The following is a 20,634-nucleotide window of genomic DNA, read 5'->3' on the forward strand; positions in this document are numbered from 1 at the left end:
CTGAGTCTACAAGTAGAGACATAGTAAGGAGTCCAATGATATTTTTGCAGCCCATATTTGAAGCTGGTTCAGCAAATACTTCAGAGCCTACAGTTTAAGAGGCTAAATAAATAAATAATAAAATATGGGGCAGGGCGGCAGAAATTTATCTTTTCCTTCCCTCTTACATGGAGAATCAGGTCCTTCTCTTGGTTTTCCTGGGTTTCTTCCCACTCTTTCCCCAAGGGAAACTTGAAAAAGAAAAAGATACATTAAGACCACAAAACAAAAACAAAAGTTTTGATGTCACAACCATGATCCCATTGCCATGCAGAAATCAATGCAAGATTCCCAACCTAGGTGGCTTCACCGAAGTCCCTACAAAACCTGTACCTGTACCGAACCTGAACAAATTAGATGTTAATTGCATCCTTGCTGAGAAAAACTACTATTTCCAGGCCAAGACCCACAACAATGGAAGCTGAGATATGCCTTCCTCTGCGTGGCCTGAATCAATTCTGAATCCTGATGCTGAAATGACAGCTCTCCCGCTGCACAAGGTACGTGCTGAAAGACAGAAAGAGAAAGATGGTCAAGTCCAGCGTTTACTTCCCACCCATCAGAGTCGCCTTCCCATTCACCAGGAGCACACAGGGGCCCGTCTTGCAGGCGCGAGCTTGGGGATGGGCACTTCTCTAGCGTGTGCCCCAGGGAGATGGAGTGCAGTTCCCCAGCGCGCACAGCCGAGACTGAGCTTTACCGTCTCTCTCCCCCTCTCACCTCTCTCCTTGCTGGGAATTCAAACAGCTTTCTGATATCACCAGCCAAAGATATTTTTCCCCCTCTCCTTAGTCACCTTTTGTCCATCAGTACTTATGGGAGGTGGGTGGGAGGAGGTAGAGAGAGGAAAGCAGAAAGAGGAAAAAGCATAAGATTGAGCCTTCCCAACCAACCATGAGTACTCCTGTAGTAAACCCACCGCTCCAAACAAATATGCCTTAGCAGCTGCCACCACCACCGATCCCAGTGCTTTCTTTGCTTCTTGGCTAATCTGTATATTGGGGGATAGATTTGGCAAAGCAATTCTTTGTTCTTAATCCACTTTCATTGTGTGTTTTTTTTTGGTGTGTGTGTGTTTATTTGTTGAGAGATTTATATCTGTGCACAACTGCCACTTAATGATTTTAAAAAGCTAGGGTAGACTTAGGCCTTAGACAGTATGCTACATAATTGAAACAGAAACATCAACAGCCAGTGTCACCCTGAGAAGAGCAAGATTGGGACCATATATTGGACACCCTAACTAAACAGTTTTCTGTGCTTTCTATTTTAATTTGCATTGTGCTGTGAAAGGATCTACACATAATTTTCATCAATTAATGTATTATATCTTAATAGCTTCCGTTCAATGAAAGAAACTAATTGTCTCACATAAAACAAAACACTTGGCAAAAGAATGGTGAGAGGCTTAGGCTGAAGGACCCCAAATATAAAGCCATTTTAAATCCTCAAGTGCTGGGAGTAAGCTTATTGAACACGTGCAAATCTCCCCTAGATCACAATCCAGTCATTTCTCATTGCTGTACAAGTTTCTCAATGGGCTGCTAAAATCCCAAGCAATAGTGCAGAGAAGGTGTTAAAATAATACTTAAGGTGTTAAAAATAATACTTTACTATTAATCCCCCAAAATTTTTGTAACACACACTCTCTTTGGCTACATGACAGACTGAACTATACAATCTTTCATCAGGGAATTGATGCACAAGTCAAATAGTGGACAATTGTATACAAAGCACCACTGTTAGAATAGCTTTTAACACCAGGCATGCTGGTGCATGCCTATAATTCCAGCAGTTCAGAAGGCTGAGGCAGGAGAATAGAGAGTTCCAAGCCAGCCTCAGCAACAGTGAGGAACTGAGCAACTAAGTGAGACCATGTCTCTAAAGAAAATACAAAATAGACCTTGGGATATGGCTCAGTGTTTGAGTGTCCCTGAGTTTATTTCCCAATAGCCTTCCCCCACAAAAGAGAGAGAACAGATATTGTCAATAATTTAATAATAACCAAGACTCAAGAAACTATGAATATGGGAAAAAGAAAGCCCTTGTACACTGTTGGTGAGAATGTAAATTTAAAAAAGTCATTTTTGAAAATAGTGCAAACTCTGAACAATTTAAAACACAACTAACATATAACATGGTTAAATTGATTCTGGGTGTAATTTCAAGGTATTAGAATGAGGAAGATAAAGAAACAACTGCATGACAATTTTTATGTAGCAGAATTGTCAGTAGTAAAAAAAAGAAGAAGAAATAAAGTTTTTTCAAGTAAAGTATGTACTAGGAGATTACTTGTAACTGCAGGGCATCTAACTACTCCCCTGTTAACCCTTATACCATATTTCAGACCACTTTTTCTTGGCAATAGAGGACAGTGAGACTCAAATTAGCTAGCCACTCCAAAGTATATAGACATAGAGCTGTGGATAGCTCAGAAACCCCTGAGCCAAGAGAAAGTATGAAAATGACATGAGGACACATCATCCTGTCAAGACTACAATGGGGAATCCCCACTCAAAGACTTTCCAATAATGTATCTGTATCTATGTAATGAAATTTAACACAATCAACCAGTCGTTGTGCTTTTGTTTAGCACATGTGATTTTATTTATTGCCCATTTATTTCATCTGGAATCTAAACTTGGTTTACCTGTTGATTTGTGTGATCAATTTCACAGGGCCTTAGTTGTCACTCCTGCTTTGTATGTATTTCATTGTTCAAAACCACTCTTATTTGCACTAGTACATATATCTCAGATCTGAGACTAGAGATCATCGATACAAGATTTTGCTGAAACAATTAAAAAATCCATCTTCATCTTTCTCTTTCTGACATATAAGACATATATCAGCCAAATCCACAGCCCCACGACTACCCATATTTTTAGCCCCAGTTTTACTCTGTTTTCTGGCCAAACTCCAAGTTTTTAAAATCTTCCTGTTCTCCTTTCTGTTCATAATTATCACAATAATATTAGCTAAAAGCTGATAGAAATACCCATGTCAACACCTGAATGAAATGCTGCTTTGAAATTTCTTCCACCAAATTAACAAATTCATCTCTTTAAATTCAGCCTCACATAAAATGTCAGGAAATGGGCAAAATATTAAAACTTTTTGGCCAGAATATAAAATGAGCGACATTTAGTTCAATTTCCATGAGTCTCCTTTCTCTTCTGAAACATCATAAAGGCATTTTTTTTACCATACTATCAGCATTCTGGTCTTTTGAGCTCTGACTAGAATTGCCCATTAAGGTCCACATAAAACATTAACACTTTTTTTTTCAGTTTGCATCTCTAAACTTTTTTAAAATTCCTTGAACAAATCCCCCAAATCTCCTAAATCTTCTGAATTACATGGTCACATTGGTCACAACAATGACCCCACTTCTGGTACCAATTTTGTTTTCAGTCATCTTTTGCACCATTTTGACCAAAGTAACTGATATGAACAATTTTAAAGGAAAACAACTATTTTCGGCCTCATAGTTTCAGAGGTCTTAGTTCAAAAATTACCCACTTAATTACTCAGGTGAAATAGAAAGACATGTCAGAAGAGTGTGATGGATGAAAGCAGCTCAGGAGAAGGAAACAGAAAGGAAAAAGAATTGAGAGGCAGGCAAACTTGTGATCCCCTAATAATGGGGAAATATGTATATTTTGAAGGCATGCCTTTAAAGAACCACTTCTTCCAGTCTCATTCTACCTCTCTATAGTTACCACTCAGTTAATCCCTATCCGGAGTTTAATGCAATGATTTAATTAAATTTCTCATAACTCAGTAACTTCACATATAAACTTTACTACACTGTATCACACATGAGCTTTTGGACGTCAATGCCTACCTAAATCACAACAGTATTTCTAAGGGAAGAGTTTAATTCTGTGAGTACCTACATAAAAACAACATGAAACAAACAAAACAGAGACATATCAAAAAAACAATCTAAGGCTCTAGAAAAGCAAGAACTAATCAAATAAAAAAAAAAACAGCGGAAGAAAGGAAATAATATCAGGTCTGAAATTAATGACGAGAATTAAAAAGCAATACAAATAATTAATGTGAAAAGAGTTGATTGTTTGAAAACATAAATAAGACTAATAAACACTTAGTCAAATTAACCAAAACAGAGAGAAGATAAACACAATGTTTTTAAAATTTTAGATGAAAAATCAGGTAACAGCACACATCACTGAAATGCAGAGGATCATTAGGGACTATTTTGAAAATATGTTTCAATAATTTGGAAAATCTTTATAAAAGGATACATTTCTATAAACATACAACCTACCAAAATCGAATCAAGAGCACATAGAAAATATAAACCAGATAAAAAGAAATGAGATTGAATTGGTAATAAAAGGCCTCCCAACAAAACAACAACAACAATAACCCAGAGTGTCAGCTGAATTATACCAGAATTTTAAGGAGTTATTACTGATAGTTCTCAAATCACTCAATGAAATTGAAAAAGTGTGTTGAGCATAGAAATTTCCAAAATCATCCTAGGAAGCTACTATTAGCCAAATACCTACGGACATATCAGGAAGATCAGGGTAGTATAGACCAATATATTTTATGAGCATAGATAAAAAAAAATTAAATATTTTTTTAGTTTTAAATGGACACAATATCCTTATTTTATTTACTTTTTTTTAACGTGGTTCTGAGGATCAAACCCAGTGCCTCACATGTGATAAGCAAGCAATCTACCATTGAGCCACAACCCTAACTCCCACAAATTCTTATTAAAATTTTAGCAAATCATTTACAAAATAAATTAAGAAGATTGTACATCATGATTACGTTGGTTTCATACCATGAATGAATGTATGGTTTAACATATTCAAATCAAAAATTGTAATTCACCTCATAAACATAATTAAGATTTAAAAATCAAATGATTATCTCAATATGAACAGAAAGAGCTTTTGACAAAATCTAGCACCCATTCATGATAAAACACTTAAGAATCTAGGTATATAAGAAACTTACTTCAACATTATATTTGTATTTAAAAAAATTTAAAAAAAACATATCCTACTGGATAGGAAAGAACTGATAGTATTTTTGAATATCAGAAATGAAACTAGGATGTCTACTCTCATCATTGCTATTCAATGTAGTACTTGAAATTTTAGCCAGAACAATTAGCCAAGAAAAAGAAATATGACATATACAATTAGTAAAGAAACAAGTCAAATTATCACTTTTTGCAGATGATAACATTCTTTACCTAGAAATTTAAAAATTTCCAGCAGAAGAACTTAATGATCCATAAAAAATAATTCAGCAAAGTAGCAAGATACAAAGTCTAAACACACCAATAATCTATCCACTGGGAAAAAAATCAAGATACCATTCCATTTACAATAGAATTTTAAAAGTACGTGGAAATAAATCTAACCAAGGAGGTAAAATAAAATATGTCTTCAATAAAAATTATATACTATTAAAGCAAGAATTTGAAAAAAAGGATAATAAAAGATGGAAAGACCTCCCACGTTCATGGATATGTCCCATGGAAATTGCTAAATCATTTATATATCAAAAGTGATTTACAAATCCAATGCAATCCCTATTAAAATAATATTGGTATTTCCCCCAGAACCTAAAAAAATAGTTCTAAAATTTGTATGGAAAAATAAAATAACCAGAGTAGCCAAGATAATACTGGGAGAAAAAAAAACAATGCTGTAGCCAACATGATAACTGATTTCAATTTAAAATGAAGGGTTATAAAACAGCATGGTAGCCAACATGATAACTGATTTCAATTTAAAATGAAGGGTTATAAAACAGACTCGTAGAACAATGGAAAAGAAGAATCTGAGACGAACCTATAGATACAGTCATCTGATCTTTGACAAGTGTCAAAACATACATTGAAGAAATGACAGTCTTTTTAACAAATGCTACTAGGAAAATTGGACATATGGAAAAATTATCTTAGATCCATCTTTATAACCCTGTACAAAAGTCAAAGTCAATCAAATAAAAGTCAATCAACTCAAAGTCTATCAAATACCTGCTAATGAGACCAGAAATTATGCATTCCATAAAAGAAAATACAGAAGTAAAATTCCAACATATATGTCAGAATGGCTATCAACAATTTAAATAAAAATAAATGCTGTTGAGAATCCTAGGGGACTGAAACTAATATAATATTGGTAACATTTTATAATAAGTGCAATGTTTATGAAAGTCAATATGTAAGATCTTTAAAACACTAGGAATGGAGCCAGTGTATGATTAAGCTATACCACTCCTTATATGAAAGAATTAAAGTCAGCATACTTTAGCAACACATGCATATCTAATTCACAAATGCCACGTTATGGAAACAACCTAGATATTGGCAACAGACCAAACAGAAAATGTGGTATACAATGTAATTTTATTCAGCCCTAAAAAAACGAAACCATATAATTCCCAGGAAAATAGATGGAGATGGAAAACATCATTTTAAGCAAAACAAGCCAGTCTTAGGACGCCAAGGATTCTATGTTTTCTCTTATATGTGGAAACTAGAGAGAAGAATGGAAAAATGGGGATCCCATTAAAATTTAATGTGAACTATAGGGTAGAGGAAAAGCAATAAGTGATAGAAAGAAAGGAAGGGAAAAGGGAGGCACTTGCACATAAAATTGACCAAATTATACTATTGCATGTATAAATATGTTGAGGGTCACAAAGAAGTCAAGATGGCACCTGGCAGTTTGCCAGGTGGAGTGGTCTGTGAAGTAACCCCAGGGAGCCATTAAGATGATGAGGATTCCTTAATGACTGACTGCTGTATCTTGATGATGTTAATTAAGTTAAACTGTGTGTAATTAGATGGGTATATGTACCTCTGCTGTCTCGAATAGAAGCGGCTCTTGCTACCTTGAGTGCCCACTCAGTTCCCACTGAGTTTCCCTGCAATAAAGCAGTTCCCGCTTCAACCTTCAGCTTGCTTGTCACCTTCACTGTTATTGTGCTCGACCCGACTGTGGCATAAATATGTCAAACAATGGATCCAACTATTATTTACAATTTTAATGTGGTATTAAAATAACTTTAAAAGGCACAGAGTATAAATTATGTGATTAGATTATCTCAGACTTGACATTATAGTAATAAAAATAAGTATACATGTGATATTTATTTTTTGCTGTTTACAGTAAAATGTATTTCTGAAAAATGAAAGACAAAATAGGATTCTGAGATACATTGTTATAAAAGTGCATGTTATAGGAAAAGCAAGGCTATTATAAGTATTTTACCAAGGCACAAAATAATTAATAAATGTAAATACTGCTTTTCTAAAAATAAAAAGGGAGATGATGCTTTTGATATATAACATGCAAGTCATTGCTAAGATAGAAGAAGTATTTTATCCAATTTTCCATAACAGATAGTATATGCATTAGGAATAGATAGAGTATGAATTTTAAAATTTGAACATTGTTCTGATATTTTTTGGCAAGCAAAAAACTTCTCTTGAATTCTAAATCGGGGGATATTTTTAAGGTGTGTTCTTTTATTAAAAACTATGTCACATTCTTTACATTTGTAGGGTTTAATCACTATTCTTGGCATTTTTAAATGTTAGGCTTTGATTAAAACTTTGCCACTTTTAAACTATTCTTCCAAGTATGAATTTTCTAGTAATTATTAAGTCATGATATCACAATAAATGATATTTTACATTCTTTAGATTTGTAAAGATTCTCTCAAGTATGAATTCTCTCATGCTTGATAACCCTTGAATTGTACCTAAAAACTTTGCCACATTGTTTACAGTTGTATAACCTTTCCAGTATGAATTCCCTGATGTTGGGTAAGGCCTACTCTTCAAATAAAAGCCTTGAAATTTTCTTTACATTTCTATGGGTTCTTTCCAGTGTGAATTCTCTGGTATCTACTAAGTTGTGATCTTTGATTAAAATGTTTGCCACAGTATTTACATTTGTGTTTTTTCCTCCAGTATGAATTCTCTGTTGTATGCTAAGGTATGATATTTCTTTAAAAGCTTGTCACATTCTTTACATTTGTATGGTTTATCTCCATTGTGAATTCTTATGCAGAAAAAAGGCTTTGCCTAGCACTAAAAACTTTACTACATTCTTTATATTTGTATGGTTTCTCTCCAATGTGAGTTTTCTGGTGCACAATAACTGTGTGCCTAACATTAAAAGCTATGCCACATTCTTTATATTTGTATGATTTCTTTCAAGTATGTATTCTCTGGTGTTGAATAAAATGTTATATTTGATTAAAACCTTTGCCATATTTTTTACATTTGTATGGGTTCTCTCCAGTATGAATTCTCTGATGTTTACTAAGGCATAATCTGTGATTAAAAGCTTTGCCAAATTATTTACATTTGTATCACTACTCTTCAGTGTGAATTCGCGGATGTCAACAAAGATATTGTCTGAGTAAATATTTTTCCAAAATATTTATATTTGCATGGCTTTTCTCCAGTATTAATTCTCTGGTGAATTATGTAGTGTGAATTTGATTAAAATGTTTGCCAGATTCTTTACATTTGTATGGATTTTATCCAGTGTTAGTTCTCTGTTGCACAACAGGGCTGTTCTAAACAGTGAATGCTTTGCCACATTCTTCGCATTAGTATGATTTCTCTCCAGTGTGAATTCTCTGGTACCCAATAGGGGTTGCCATAACATTAAAAGCTTTGCCACATTCTTTACATTTTTCTGGGTCTTTCCACTATGAATTTTTTGGTGTTACATAAGGTGTGACCTTTGATTAAAAGATTTGCCACAGTTTTTAAATTTGTATGATTTCTCTCCAGTGTGGGTTCTCTGAGGCTAAATAAGGATTTGCCTAACATTTAAACTTTCCCACATTGTTTTACATTTGTATGGTTTCTCTCACTTAATGTTTATTACAACCTTCTGAGAACACCAGTTTGTTAAATGTGTACTTCATTTTGGTTATAACTTATATATTTTGTTTTTTACTAACTAATATATACTTACCATAGGAGGAGGAAATCCTGGTGAGTATGACAAGATACATACTCCTAAGTAGTATAACCCCATCTTAAGACACAGGCTTGTAAACACATACACATGTAAACATATGTAGTACTCCCTAAGGCTTCATGGTATTGCGAATTTGGCAGGGACTTTATAAACCTATCTTAGTCTAATCAATTGTGACACACCTACCTCTGAGGAGGTTACTTTCTTTGAATCTTAAAGCCTGTGTATGACATCTACCTTGTAGTGTTCTTGTGAAGAGTAAGAGAGAATATGTGTGTGAGTGTGTGTGTATGTATGTATGCATGAACACATACAAGCATATATGTGTGTATATATATATATATATATATATATATATATATATATATATATATGAGAGCATGAATACAAGATGAACAGTACATATTAATAATGCTGGCACATGTATTATAGTTAACTTATTATAGTTCTGTCTCTCATATGAACTAAAGTTTTCTCAATGATGAGCAGTATCTACTAATTACACTGTTTCTGGGACACCCAGCCCAATATCTTGCACATTCTAGAGTATTCAGTAAGAATTTTTCTAATGATTGAAGCCAGCAATCACACACAACAGTATGGTCAAGATAACAATCTGCCAGAGATAATGACATAGGAGCAAAGAAAAGTTATGTTAACTCACCCTATATTATAGTAGTGGTTATAGGAGAGATTTCCTATACTGTTTGGCCTATGTGGAGTCCATAACTTTTATAAAATATTTAAAATCTTTCTGATGTATTTCAGAGTGCAGTCTAATTTGGAATCAGACAGGGAATTTACAATCACTCTTTCTACAATGTTTAAGAAATTAGGAGGAAATGGTAAACACTTTAGCCTTAACAGCAATGGAAACAAATATGTTTTGCAAAAATGATGGAGAATAGTTAGTTGTGCATTGGTTCCAAACTTTCTTAAGTGAACATAGTTAATTTCATTTTATCTTTTCATTCTGGTGCATTCTCAGAAACTAAGTCGCTTTGAATTTTTCCTGGCACATATTAGATGCTCAATAAGTATTTGTTGAGTGAAGGAATGAATGAGTAGAGGATGGTTGCATCTTTTACCAAGATCTCCATGCTCTCAGCATTCCTGTGTACTAATGTCTGTGAGTGTTTTATATATGCTATGCATTTTATATATGTGTGTATGTATATGTGTTTAATTGCATGCCTTAAGTGTGTATGCACATGTGTGTGTGTTTATATACACATACATGTGTGCTTACCTAGGTATAGGTAAATATTTGCTGAAGTGTGTCACAGGCCACATACTCTGGAAGCACAGTCTGTAACTGTCTGTGTATAACTTGTTAATTGGGGATCTGCACTCATGAAAAGAAGAGAAAAGAATTTGTATTTGGCAGTAGAAGAAGTGAAATTTCAACATAATCTTACAGAGCCTGTATAAGCCACTAGAGAGTTCTGGAACAAGTATCACTAGTAAGTATTATCTTATTCAGATGGAAATGGCTGGACCAAAGTGGCCAGGCCATCATCTTCCTGCCTCTCTCACCGCTGGATGTGGGCTGCCCAGAAAAAGCATGATGCTGGGGGAAAAGCTCTCTACAACTAGAGGCTGCCACCTTCACTCATTAGTATTCTAGGCAACAAGCCTCCTTGAAAGAGAAATCCAAAAGCTTCCTCTGCATGACTACAATACCTGAGTAAAGGAAGCAGTTCTGTTGAATGCCCTCCCAGGCCACATTACTGTCTGTGCCAGTCTGGAAACAATACACCTAAGCGGATTTTGTCTGGACCCAGATAAGTCTTCAGTGAACCCTGGAAAATAAATTCCTAGTTCTAGTATGAGTAGGTATAATAAATTCAAAATGGCAACAATTTTTCAAATATATCTCTCATCACAAACTGGAGTATGGCGCTGGGGTTGTAGCTCAGTGGAAGAATGCTCACCAACATGTGCGAGGCCCTGGGTTTGGTCCTCAGCACCATATAAAAATAAATAATGGTAATGTGTCCAATGACAACTAAAAACTAAATATTAAAAAAAAAGAACTAGAGGATGTATCCCTTTTAACTGAATGCATTGGCCTTTGAGTGATTTGGTCTCTGGACTATATAAGAAGAAGCACTGTGCTAACTCTAGGTGTGACTTTAAGAGAACTTACTCTCTAGAAGCCTTGTGCTAACAAATATGTCCAACTGCACTCCTGGAGAGATCACACAGAGGAGCTCCAAGAGTTTGTGGAAATGGAGGAGGACCCATGTGACTCTCTTCTCCCTTTTCTGTAGCCTTAGTGCTGGGCACATAACAGACAGGACCAATCAGAATCCTGATGGCACTGAACTAGACCTTGAAAGAAATACTTTCTGTTATGATGGAAAAGTTGGAAAAATGTGTTCCAGGAGCAGCCTGTGGAGTGGATCTATCCTATGCTTGGCTTTATAGACGAGAGAATGGGCAATAGAAAGAGGGTATCAGTGAAGAACCATTGGTCTGCTACTCTCATCCTCTGCTGCATAGAAACATTTCTTTTAATAGTGGAGCAGGTATACCCTTGCATTCTTAGTACTATTTTCATAAGACAGTCTTATGATTGATAGTCCACAGAAAAAACACAAGATGGATGGCAAAGCTCTTCTTATCTCTCACACAAATGGTATGTACTTTGAACTCCCTGGCTAGGAAGAACTCACGTATAGGAAGACAGAAACAATCAGTATCAACTAAAAGTAGTGAGTTTTGGATGGAAACCAAGGTATCTGCTGGTGGGTAGTTATGTATTTACCAAGATTTTTATCAATTCCTGAGAATAGCTACTAATATAAAAAAATCTAAACCATATTAAATCTGTTATGTTTTAAATCCCACATTCTATCCATATAAACTATAAGTTCATTACTTATAGACTTGGTGCCTCAATGATAAACAATCCCACAAAAATAATAATCACACTTACATCAGTTACTAAGGAGAAATCAATGGGAACAAATCTTAAAGAAGGAATTTGTGAATATTTCTGTCAAAGATTGAGAAACTGCTAGATATGTATCTTCTGAGATGGTCTTAAAAACTGTCTCCAAGCACTGAATTGCAGCTGGCAACAAATTTTACTAGTGAAAAAAATTAGCAACTTAAAGAAAGAAATGATGATAGCAATTCACTCTGCAGTAATCAGTATTTATGATCACACAATATAAGGAAAACTAATTGGTTCAGCTGCATACAGATTTCTGTTTATAGACCAACTTTTGAGGGGAAGAAAACTTGATTTATTATGCCTCCCTAAAAGATAAATGTTATCTAGAATATAAATCTGAATATATGTAGTACATTAAAACATGTTGAAAGTTACCAGGAAAAAGAGCAAGTCATCAACAACTAGATATCTAATTAACCATTTTTCTGTTAATGCCTTTAACACAAATATTATCAGTTTTTAATGTACAAGAAATAGAAGTAGCAATCTGATTTAAAACTGTAAAGCAAATAGTCCCTGACACATTGAATGAATTAAATATTAACCCTAGTACATGTACATGAAGATAGGTCAGTTTTAAATATCCATTCATATATGCTAATTTACCAAGTGCCTACTCTGTATAAGATGCTACTCTAACGTGGAGTAGATGGGGAAACTTAACAGAAGGAAACTTAACAGAAAACAAATCACTGTCCACATGATCAATAGTTTATACTTAATAGAAGTAGGTAGATAAACACAATAAAGTAAAATGTATAGCCTATTGAATGGTGGAAGGTGCTTCATTTATTTTTTGTGTATGACAAGAGCATTCGTTGGAATACATTAAGTGTTAAAACATGGTGAGAGATGATGTTAGAAAAGCAAAAGAATTTTGTGCATTCATGATAAGGAAGCTAATTTGGCAGAAAACAAATAAGAAACAATAAGTGAAGAATACATCACAGAATTCCAAATTATGTAGCTACTTTAAACAATGACTAAGTAACATGAGGAGTCATTGCAACATTGCAAGATTCCTAGTAGAGAGATGATCAAATCTGACATTTTTTTGGATGGGGGATATGTACCAGGAATTGAACTCAGGTGCTGAACCACATAGCTAGCACTTTTTATTTTTTATTTGAAAGGGTTTCTATACTAGCTTGCTTTGGACCTCACTAATTTGCTGAGGCTGGCTTTGGACTTGTAATACTCTTGCCTCAGTCTGCTGAGCCCCTAGGATTAGAGGCATGTTTTAGTCAGTTTCTCATTACTGTAACTAAACAATCTGTCTAGAACAATTTTAGGGAATAAAAGACTATTTAGTGGCTAACAGTTTCAGAGGTGTCAGTCCACAGATAGCAGGCTCCATTCCTTGGGATTCCAGTTAATGCACAACATCACAGCAGAACAGTGTGGAAGAGTGAACCAGCTCACATGATGAGAAATCAGCAGAGATAGAAGAAACTCCACTCTCCAGATACAAAATATAGACCCCACAGCCACGTCCTCAACAAACCACTTCCTCAACCCAAATCCCACCTACATCCAGCCACCATTCAGATAATCCCATCAAGGAGTAATTCACTGATTAGATTAAGGCTATAGCCCAATTCTGCAGCAACTACTGCCACTGAAGGCCCAAGCATCCAAGATACTTGGATACAATACACATGCTGACTTTGTCCTTGAAATATATACTGCCAAGAATACAAGCTATGTGAGAACCTTTCTAGATCAGTTCTTATTATTTTTAAAAAATGGTTATGTGGTTTCCAATTTTCTCCTGATATTTTGCCATATCATGTCAACTTAAAGTCTCAGAATCAAATATCTCTTTGAGTATATCCAGTTTTTTATTAGTTAAAGACATTCATTGATCAGTTCTTATATTAGATAGTGTAATTATTCTAGGGGCTTCTCATAGTTTGCATTAATATTACATTACTATTATTCTCCTTCATTCTTTCTTGCAGTTTGTTTGGAATGTTTATAGTGATTCCTCACATGACATCTAAACAGTGTTAACCCATTGCATTTATTACTACCACTACATATTTAGTAGTATATAGAGGTATTTATAACTTGGCTACTATGAATTTGCATGAACTAAGCTGACATATATGACATAAATAGAAACAACATATATTTTAAAATGTAAACATTTTATGCTCCAGGAAACATTTGTCAATATATAAAAGGAATATAAAATAATATACATCAAAACTATTATATAAATGCTATATTCACATCCATTTGAAGTAATTTTTTTCATAAATCTTGTACAAATTATGGTTCTTACATCCATAACATTTAGTCTCTGGGACTCTCTTACTTACCTATCCCCTCAGTCTTAGTGTCCCCATTCCAAGAAAGAAATGATTATTTTTTTCTCTTTATTTTCTCTTTCATCATGATGAAAATGGTTGAATAATTCAGACACAATATATTATTATTGTTGTTGTTGTTATATCTCTAATTAACGAACCAAAGTATGATTTCTTTTATTCTCTCCCCACTAACCCCTTCAAATTTCATTCACCTTCATCCACATTCCAAAGTATTTCATTTTTGTTTTGAAATCCTTTTGTTAACTTAATTAGGTTGGAGGATGATTTGTTGAAATCAGCCATATATAGGTTAAAATCCATGAAATATTAATTATGTGTTCCACGAATGATATTCATTATTATATAATTTATTAATTGATGAGACATATATGAAATAATTACCTAGTAGATAATACCATACTGTGGTAGGATTGTAGAAAGAAATACAACAAGTCCTTGCTTCAATAGTCTTTCTACCTAGTGGACACAACAGGGATGTGAGCAGGATATTGCCATATAGTCCATGATATACAAGAGGTTGGTTCAGGAACTTAACATGTTTGTTGAGGTTTTTTTTTTTAGTGGTGACTACATATGCTGAAATTTCTCCTTCACACATCTGACTAGCTTAATTCCTTTAACATTGTTTTCCCTCTAATTTCAAATTGGCTTATTTTCAAGTGAATTGTCCTGTTGCTGCCTGCTATTATATACTCTCTCACAAACTGTGTTAGTTAGCTTTCTGTCACGGTTACAAAATACCTGAGAAAAACAATTTAAGGAATGAAAGGTTTATACATTGTTTCTGGATCTGTGTTAAATAAGAGCATCATGGTGAAAGGTGGAGCAAAGCTGCTTACCTCATGGCAGCCAGAAAGAAAGGAAGGGAGGGTGGGGGGAGAAAGAGAGAATGAGCACATAAGAGAACACATAAGAAGGAGGGTCTTGATACAAAATGTATCATTCAAAAGCCTTCCCCAGTGAATTACTTCCTCCTATTAGGCCGCACTTCCTAAAGGTTGTTCCACCTTCTTATAGGACTATAGGTTGGCAAACAAGCCTTTAGCACATGGCCTTTGCACAAATTTCATATCTAACTCTTAACAGGGCTAATCAAAACTATATCACTTTGTATCCCGTATGAGTGTCCTCCTTTTTACTCATGGCATTTTTCAGACTACTGCCTCCATCTCACAGTGTGAGGCAACCTCTAAATTCCCATATCCCTTGCAAACCCAAGCATACTTTTATCTTAAAATTTGTAACAAATTGTGAAAAATGAATACAGAAGCACTAACTCATTTACCCAAAGAAAAAACAAGTATTTAACAGTTGAAGGTAGTAAATAAAGCCTGATGCCCAGAAGTTTCTCCATCTAAAATGTAGAATTGCTATATCCAAATTGTTCTCCTTTGTAGGAATGGGCAATGTGAAACTAAACTCATGGTTGTCAGATATGTTGAGCAATTTATAGATAATACTGACCACAGGTCACATCTGGTTTCTTTCCCTTGGCTTTCTTAACAGCTTAATCTCACTGAAGAATAATTGTGCACATGAGTTTAGTTTCACTATTACTCTGATCCCTGGATTACAACCTCAAGTTAGAGTTCTTTGAGGTTAACATCAATTTTGTTGGTGCTCTAAGGGAGTCATGGTTGGGTTTTGATGGTGCTCAAGGAAAAAGACAGTTGTTAATCACCCTAAGGAGTAAAAATCTACTGCTATAATAGAGCTTTCATATGTTTAGTACCTTGTTAACATATTGGCAATATGGAAGAACAGGCTTGCTCCAGAGAGCAGTAGACCACTAACTTTTCCAATTACTTCACAGATGACTTAAGCCATAAATTTAAACCCTTGGGTGAGGCAGAAAGAGATTTTATTTTGAATTTGAAAAAAAAACAGAATGTAAAGAAAGATGTTTTGTATATGATGGAAAAAAAATCAATGCCTGGGATCTACACTACTACATGACTCAGACAGAAGAACTCAAATACTCCAGAGACCAAGAGTCTCTCAAGGAGTACTTCCCCACCTAGGTGGTCAATGAAGCCTTGCTGAACATCTACCAGGAATTGTGGTGACCTTCCTTTGAGCAAGTGACAAGTGTTTATGTTTGGAATAAAATTGTTACACTTTACACTGTGAAGGGTAAAGCTAATGGAGAAGTGTTGTGACAGTTCTGCTTGTACTGCTATCCAAGTTTCTGAGGATCATATTGCTGGAAAGGACTTAAGGGACTGGATTCAGCTACTACACAGTTAAGACTTCTCCCTTCCACATTTCCCATGAGTGATTCTTAGTGGGGGTGTTAAAAATGCAGGCTCTGATGCCAGAATGTCCTGGTTTCATCATTTCTGGGCAAGTAGCTTAATTTTTCTGTGCTTCAGTTTTCTTAACTATATTATAGATCTGATAAAATGGAAATTCTTGTAGCATATGCTTTGCAGGATTATTGCGAAAATCAAGTTGACTAGTTACCTCCAAAGCATTTAGAAGACTTCCCAGCATATAACAAGAGGTTTTATGTATATTGGGGACTGCCATCATCTACTGTGTGAACCACATTTGTTGAATTTAAATTTAACCCCAGAAATGTTTATTATTTGGATAATCTGTTTGCCAGTGCTCTTAAATCTATGACCAATCCCTTCAGTATAGCTAGGAGGTGGCACAAAAATAGTAGGAATAGCAAAATATTTGTAGTCAATTAAACTAGAGTTTGAATGCTTGAATGACATAACTTAATGACATTGTTTCCTTCCAGTAGAGAACTGATAATCCCTTTACAGAGTTGATTGTCATTAAAGACAACATATGCAAATTACCCAGCCCAGCTGTCAATCACTGATTAGAATTTCTGTAACATGTGGCAAATGGACTCCATGATTTTTCATCTAAAACACAAAGGTTTTTGATCTCTTTCTCCCTAGTTGAATTTATAAAACAAAGCCAAAATGTCACAATTACTAATTCACTTTACTAAATAGACCAAAGGAAATTGTAGCATTCCTTTTGTTCACTAACATGTAACTTTGTAGTCCACTGACTGGAAGGGGCTGGGTACATGAGCCATCCAGTTGACAAGCACAGGTGTCCTTTTGTGTCCAGATTATCCCACAGCTTTATGAATTAGGACTGAATAAAAAAGGCAGGAAGTGAAGTGCAGTTGAACTTAAAAGCACAATTATGCTGCTACTTAGAACAATAAAGTGTTTGAAAAAAATAGCCACAATCACACTTAAGATTCTAGACTGCTGTTTAAATAGTAAATATTGCTGCAGAGCTTAAGAAAGGCACATCATTTTTGTTTTGTTTTCCCAAAGCAAACTAAATCTATCTCCAGATCCTCATCCCCAGAGTTTTCAGTAAGTGATATATCACTGTTTACAAATCCACTTTTTAAAATGAAATCTATACAAAGCTTGTAATTGAGGCAATAATTTTGCCATGTGCCTTTTCTGTAGTCTGTATTGAAACATTTACAAGATTTCCTGAAAATCTTTGGCTCCAGGACCTAGATGTCTCCAGTTTGGTAACCACATGTGGGTGTTGAACCCTCAATATATATATATATATTTGAATTATACTAATATATTATATATATATATTTGAATTATACTAATATATTATATATTATATATAATTGAACTATACTTATATATATTATATAACTGAATTATATATATATATATATATATATATATATATATATATATATATAAAATTGAATTATACTAATAAATTAGAATAATTCAGTTTTCAGCACCACATATTAAAAAAATAAATAAAATAAAAAGGTTCATCTACAATTATAAAAAAGATTCTTAAAAAACTGACTTCACTTATTTTTTTGAAGTTTTAAAAATGTAGTTAGCAGAAAATTAAAGTTATATACATTTATCTCATATTTCTATTTGACAGTACTATCCTACAGTTTATGAGATGAAAACTTTATCTAACTTATTTCTTTCTGACTTAGGTCCAGGCTGATGTTAGATGATAGCCTGTGTACAACTAATAAGTTGCAAGTAATTTCTAGGCATAACTAAAATGCAAACCAAAAAGTTTCAATTGTATGGCTCTGTAGGGTATTATTTGGTTTTGCAGCTAAATTTGTAGACATTATTAATGTTTTAATTTCCTAACAATTTAACTAAATTATCTGATGGTTGTACTAAGCCAAATTTTGTTATAAGTCAAAATTTTGATTATTTATTCTCTTCCAGTTTTCTAGCTTATACTTGAAAGAATAATTAGTCCTACCCCAAGCCTGGTGGCTCACACCTGTAATCCCAGCAATTTTGAAGACTGAGGCAGGAGAATCACAAATTTGAGGCAATTCTCAGCAATTTAGTGAGGCTCTATCTCAAAACAAAATATAAAAAGTGCTGGGGATGTGGCTCAGTACAAAAAATAAATTAGTCCTACTGATCAAATTATACAATTAATGTAAACTGAAGTGTTACTCTGTGAACTATTTATGTGTGTATCTGGAAATAAGTTTCATTGAATTGTCTTGCCTTGCTTCCCTAAAATCACAGTTTCAGGAACTAAAAGTACTGATGATGAGTAAAAACTGTTTTCTTTTTACATTATCTGCTCATGTGTTTATGTTAATAATGGCAAAGGAACTGTAATAATTTTTTAAATTCCATCCCTAAAGAAAACTTTGCAAAGGTCCTCATACCAGTGCTGACCCCAGAATTGCCTTACTGTGGACACTGTGATATATTGTTCTCTCTACCACATTCTTTAAGGAAGAGTCTTGCATGTTTTATTTGTGATATTTTACCAGAAAAAAAAACCTGAAGCCATTTCATAGATGTGTTACTATTTCCAGGTATGCAGAACTCCACATTTGTAGCCTTCTGGAACACTTGCTTTGCTACCTTCCCCTCCCTTTTTTGTACAATACTGGGGATTGAACCTAGGGACCCTCAATAACTAAGTTATATCCCCAGTTTTTTTAATTTTTTTCTGTGAAATAAGGTCTTGCCAAGTTTCTGAGGCTGGCCTGGCACTTGCAATTCTCCTGCCTCAGCCTCCTGATTTTGTATCTTGTATTAAAATCTAAATTCCATTTCATCACACAACAATTTTGGCATAGTTGCCAATTACAACATAAAGAAAGTTCAGGCTGTGTGTGTGTGTGTGTGTGTGTGCACGCACACAAGCACACATGTATGCAGACTGGGATTAAACCCAGGGGCACTCTACAACTGAACAAACCTTTTATTTTTTAATGTGAGACAGGGACTTCTTAAGTCACAAAGGCTGAACCCAAACTTATAGTCCTCCTGCCTCAGTCTCCTGAGTAACTGAATTTAATGTCATGTGCTTCCTGACCAGCTAGGCATCTTTTGTAGGGGTGGGTACTGTTCTTTTCATTTTTGTCTTCACTTGTCTAGAGAAATATTTAAGTGAATATTTACTTCATGATACATTTCCAATTATTCCTGTAATTATCTGAAGCATGGACTAGGCTCAATAGCAAATACTCTCATTTATTTAGAGGAAATGCATAATTCAAAAAATATTTTGGAGATATATTTAACAACAAACATATGTCCTCAAAAGGGACTTGCATACATTAAGCTGCTTCCCTGGGCTCAGCTGGCACCCCATGTCCCCACGGAAGCATCTCACACTTGCCTACTAGCACTCGCTTGGAGTTGGTATAGGCCTCCTGGGCACGCATATGCATGGCCCATGGCTGTTACTCTATTTTGGGTCATGGATAAGTCCATGAAGTGGAAGATTGATGGGCAAATGAGTTGGGCCACTTCATGTCCCTGTTCATGACACTATTTATTGAAATTCCTGAGTGTGAAGAAGAGTTATAGCTCCATATTGCAGAACATGCATCACCTTCACAATGATCTATACCTGGACATTACTAATTGCCATCACTTTGCCATTTTCTACAGCAGACCAAAAAAGTACATCAAATAGATATTTTTCCTCATAAGCAATAAACTTGAACATGAGGACTTCTATGCAGATTTCAAACTATTTAAATCAGAAATGGTTTACAGATAATTTTGCAACAAAAATAAGAAATTCAACTTCATTACAAGAATAAGGAGGAAAATTATTCATTTTATTAGCTCTGATCAGAGAAAAGCTACTCCTGCTTTCTTTGCATATGGGATATGGTTCTATGTTTGGGAGAAGTCCAGGAAATGCACATAAAATATTAATCTATGGAAATACATTCTCTAATTCTTTCTAAGTTGCTGCCTATGGAAGTTTCAACTTTTATATTACTTTCTTGACTGTTCTCATATAATGAAGAAGGCAACACATTATG

General features: G+C 34.6%; 1 pseudogene; it reads left to right on the forward strand.

Annotated features, from left to right (window-relative positions):
- The first annotated feature begins 467 nt into the window (after window positions 1-467).
- The window catches only part of LOC143388945 (semaphorin-4C-like), a 41,372-nt pseudogene continuing 21,205 nt past the window's right edge, over window positions 468-20,634 (forward strand).

This window comes from Callospermophilus lateralis, unplaced genomic scaffold, assembly GCF_048772815.1.
Source record: "Callospermophilus lateralis isolate mCalLat2 unplaced genomic scaffold, mCalLat2.hap1 Scaffold_45, whole genome shotgun sequence".
In the NCBI taxonomy this organism is placed as follows: domain Eukaryota; kingdom Metazoa; phylum Chordata; class Mammalia; order Rodentia; family Sciuridae; genus Callospermophilus; species Callospermophilus lateralis.